This window comes from Cupressus sempervirens, chromosome 7 (genome assembly GCF_028749045.1).
Source record: "Cupressus sempervirens isolate cs-2001-9-10 chromosome 7, ASM2874904v1, whole genome shotgun sequence".
NCBI lineage: Eukaryota > Viridiplantae > Streptophyta > Pinopsida > Cupressales > Cupressaceae > Cupressus > Cupressus sempervirens.
The window spans coordinates 771,882,538-771,887,291 of record NC_143124.1 but is presented as its reverse complement, the minus strand read 5'-3'; the positions used below and the strand labels follow the sequence as shown (position 1 = coordinate 771,887,291).

The 4,754-nt window shown below is 34.0% G+C and overlaps 1 pseudogene; it reads right to left on the bottom strand.

Annotated features, from left to right (window-relative positions):
* Positions 1 to 425: 425 nt before the first annotated feature.
* On the bottom strand, positions 426 to 3,916 carry LOC149549600 (uncharacterized; annotated as a pseudogene).
* Between the last annotated feature and the right edge of the window lie 838 nt (positions 3,917 to 4,754).

Sequence of the window (4,754 nt, the reverse complement as noted above, 5' to 3'; positions counted from 1 at the left end):
ACGTAGAATTAATTTACTGTTGTATAAGACATCAAATTTTTGTAGTTATAATAAAACTACATCATTATCGTATTGCAATCACAATATTTGAGGATAATGATTTTACAAATTTTTACTAAATTGTTATCTATTTATCAATCCACTCAATAAACTTATTGCTATCTCATCTAATGCATCAATGAATCTTCTCCTCTAATGTCTTTTTGCAGCCAAGATTCCACATACTCCGCAAAATCCAATAGAAACACTTGCCATCCACTCTACATACTAGTGCCATGGAATTTCTCCTTCCTCGTTATCCTCTTTCTCAATAAAAGGGGTTTGTATGCTATAATTTGACATCTCTCCACATCCACAAGATTTGTTGTTAACTGGGAATCCACAAAGACTAGGGTTTCCAAAGAAATAAGTGGAATTGAATGTATTTAATTTTCTTCTAGTATTCTTCCACAAATATTATTTTTGGCTATAATGAAAAAAATCAAATAGGAAACTTGTAACATTTCATTTGGAATCCTTCCTTTTAGTTTTTTTTTTTGAAAGGTCAAGTGACTCTAACTCTGCAAGTAATCAAAAACTACTTGGAATCTCTCCTGTAAGACTATTATATGATAAGTTCAATGTGTGAAGACTTTTAAGATTCCCCATTATTAAAGGAATGTTGCCTAAAAAATTATTTACAGATAGATCAATGCAAGTTATAAGTAACATCACTAAACTAACATACACCATTTCTAATCCTTTGTTGAACACTTGGATCTCTTCTTTGTAATAGTAAGAGCCACCATCATTGTCATGTGAGTTTCCCATTTTGGAATTCTTTATACTTTTCAATGTTGCTAATTGTTGTGGGATAGAACCTATCAAATAATTTTGTGAAATATCCAAAACATGGAGACTTGATAGATTGCTTAATTGATGTGAAATGTTTCCTTAAAACTTGTTAGACCTCAAAACCACTATCATCAATTCAGAGAACTGACCCAACCAAGATGATATGTTCCTAGAAAAATGATTGTTGGCCAAATCTAAAATTTGCAAGCTAGAATAGTTCTTAAGGCTTGATGGAAAGTTTCCCTTTAACATATTGTCCTTGAGGTGAAGTGAACTAAGTCTGCTTATCATTCCCATATGATATGGTATCTCTCCCATTAATCTAGTACTTTCTAAGTTTAATCTTGTTAAACTAGAACAATTAATTATGCTTGATGGTATTAAATTACCAAATAATTTATTGTTCAATAGATCTAAAACCTCCACATATTGTAGAAGACCAATTGAAGAAGGTATATCACCATGTAGATCATTTGTTGAAAGTGACAAAAACTAAATGGATGGTATAAGATTGCCAATATCTATTGGAATAAATCCTATGAATCTATTCTGAGAAAAATCCAATAGCTGCATGATTGATGTTGATACTAAATAAAAAGGAAGATGACCTTGTAACATATTACTGTGCAAATCAACACTCTGCAAACCTTTTGCAATCAAGCTTGACGGAACATTTCCTTGCAAGTTATTGTATGACAAATTAAGATATGCCAAAGGAAGCACCTCTAAACAATCTATAATATATTCATATAGACTATTATTGAAGAGAACCAAATCAGACAATCTATATTGTGTGGAAATGAATGGTGGAATTATGCCCTCGATATTACATGAGGCTAACTTTAAGGAACCAAGGTAAATTGTAGGTATCCAATCTGGTTTAGTCGTGATAGCTAATTCATTGTAGGATAGATCAAGTTTAGAAAGGTTGGTCATTTTTTAAAGAAAACTAAGAGAAATGTTTCCTTGAAGATTGTTTGAAGATAGGGTAATGTAAATGAAACCAAGAAGACTTTTAATTGAATTAGGAATGCTACAAATTAGTTGATTAGAGGAAAGATCTAGATACTCCAAGGAGGAAAGACTTCCCAACTTATAAGGTATATTTCCACTTAAAACATTGGAGGATAGGTCTAATTCTACCCAAGAGGAAAGATTACCTAACTTAGATGGCATATTTCCACTCAAAGAATTGAAAGAAAGATCTAATTTGACCAAAGAGGAAAGATTACCTAACTCAGATGGTATATTTCCACCCAACATATTTCCACTGAGGGATAAAGTATTCAAATGTGATTGTGGAATCTCTCCATTTAATGAATTGTCATAAAAACCCAAATATTGTAGGCCTAAGAGATTTCCAATGGAACAAGGGATAGGACCTTCCATATTTTCCATATATGTCAATCAAAATAAATAAGAGAGGTGATATTTCCAATACAAGGTGGCATACTTCCTTTTATATTAGACCCTAAAAGAAAAAGGACATTGAGTTGAGACCATTCCCCACATAATATTTGACTTAGATTTCCACTACTTAAGTTTTCTCCCCCTAATCTAAGCACTTTTAGAGAAGGCAGGCAAGAGAAACTCAAGGGAAACAAACCACTTAATAATGGACTTTCAGACAACCAAAGCGAAACCAAAGTAGTTATATTTCCTAACCACAGTGGTATTGGTCCTTCAAAATTGTTGTGAACCAAGTCGAGGTGGGTAAGGAATGATAGTTTTTGTATAGCACCAATAATGTGCCCTGAAAGCTTGTAGTCTAAAAGGTGTAGTTTTCAGAGATTAGGAAAATGAGAAAGGGGTGCTTCCAATTGTTTTCCTATCATATTCAACACTACTCCACTAAGGGACAAATATTTCAATTTGCAACTTTTTCGTCCACACTAAACTATCACTCTGTACTTCCCCACCACTAACATATACATCTATTCCAAAATCATATGCGTGTGTAATAAATAGGTCCAAAACTTCCAACTAAGAGAGTACCCCCAATTGGTAGGGAATTGAACCATTGAACCCGGCCCTAGACAAGTTGAGATACTCTAAACTATGTAAGGAAGCAAAACCCTCTAATATTTCACCTTTGAACCTATTGAAGCTCAAATCTAGATGTCTCAATTCTTGCAGGGAAAATAAACCTACACATGTAAACAACAATGATAACCACTGAAATTTCTATAAGAGGAAGCCTCAATCGTGAAACATGATAGGCTACTTTGTAAAAAATACCTTTTGGAACTATACCATTGAACCTGTTTTGGTACAAGCTGAGATAAGCTAAGTTGTTTACAGAGGAAAAATAATTTGGTATTTCACATTTAAAACAATTGAAGCTCAAATCTAGATGTCTCAATTCTTTCAGGGAAAATAGACCTACATGTTAGACCCAAAAAAATCTACTCAAAATAAAGTAAGGGAAAGAAACTGAAAGCAAAAAATATGAAAGATTGTTTTCTTAAACATACCTTTAGGTAGAACACCACTAAATAATAGGTAGATCTAGATGCTCCAACTATTTTAAATTGAACAAATCTCTAGCGAGTATTCCATTAAATGGGCTATGCCAATAATCATCCACATGATTGGCTAATAGAGCTACATTCCACTACCCTCCAATCACAACAATTAAAGTCTTGCCACGAATGCAATAAAGGTGAAGGATGTAACTAGCTTTTGATAGCAAGAAGAACATCTCTTTCATATGGTAGGCACATTATGGTATTGCAATTTATCATCAGTGAAAAGCATGAGAATGCAATTAAACATGAGCATATGACAATGGAGGAATGATCCATGGCAAGAATTCAAATTATTTCATCTATAACAACAATAGTTTTGATTAGAGATCACAACAATCAATAGTGAACCAAATTAAAAAAAATGTCTACCACTAGAAGTAAAAATAGGAGCTCAAATCAAGGCTCATCTCCACTAGTTGGAGGTTGGCAATAAAGCCTCAAAGGAATTTTTTCATGCTCCATGAGCCTGTCATACCAATGTTGGGATTAAAAAGATCAAATAGAGAATGACTATTCTGTCCAGTCTCCTTGACATCTTCCAAGCATTCATTCATCATTATGAGAATGTCTTTGCTTTGTAAGAAAATTCAGTTGCTTAGGAGGAAGCTCTTAGAAAGTGTATCTTTGTTACTCCAAACCGCTTAGCAGTTGAGCAGTGTGCTTTCTGTGAGCAACTTCTTTCCCTTAGAAACCTTAAAGAGGAAATCTTCTCCATGGTAGATGACAAGTCCTCTGGGTATGATGGATTTCCCTATCAATTTTACAAACACCTCTAGGAGAAAATAGGTCCTCATCTGTACAAAGTCTATCTTGAAGCATATCATTCTAAAAGCTTAGGAGCCATTATAAATAAAAGAAATATCAAATTCATACCTAAAGTTGGTGATTCATAGGACATATGCAATTGGAGACCCATCAACCCTTTGAATGTGTCTTATAAGATTATTGCCAAAGCACTCTCCCTCAAGATCAGGCACATGTTGCCTTTAATTGTGTGGCCTAAAAAAATTGGCTTCATCAAGTCTAGGTACATTCTTGACAACATCATTGCTATCTAGGGAGGGATGGAATGGGCTTGCAAGTCCAAGCAAAAGGCTATCTTTTTAAAGATATATTTTTCTAAAGCCTATGATTACATTGAATGGCCCTTCATCTTAGCTATGATTCAAGCTCTGGGTTTTGGTCCCAATTTCCTTCAATCCATGGAGATGCTTATTGGTGATGCTAATGCTTGCATTACCATTAATAATTTGCAATCTAAGGCTTTTGGAATCTTTTTCTCAATTAGGCAAGGTTGCCCTTTACCTCTAGCACTTTATGTCCTTGCTATTGAATGTTTTGGATACTTGCTTGCTCATTCTATATCCGAAGGACTAGTTTGTGGTATTTCCT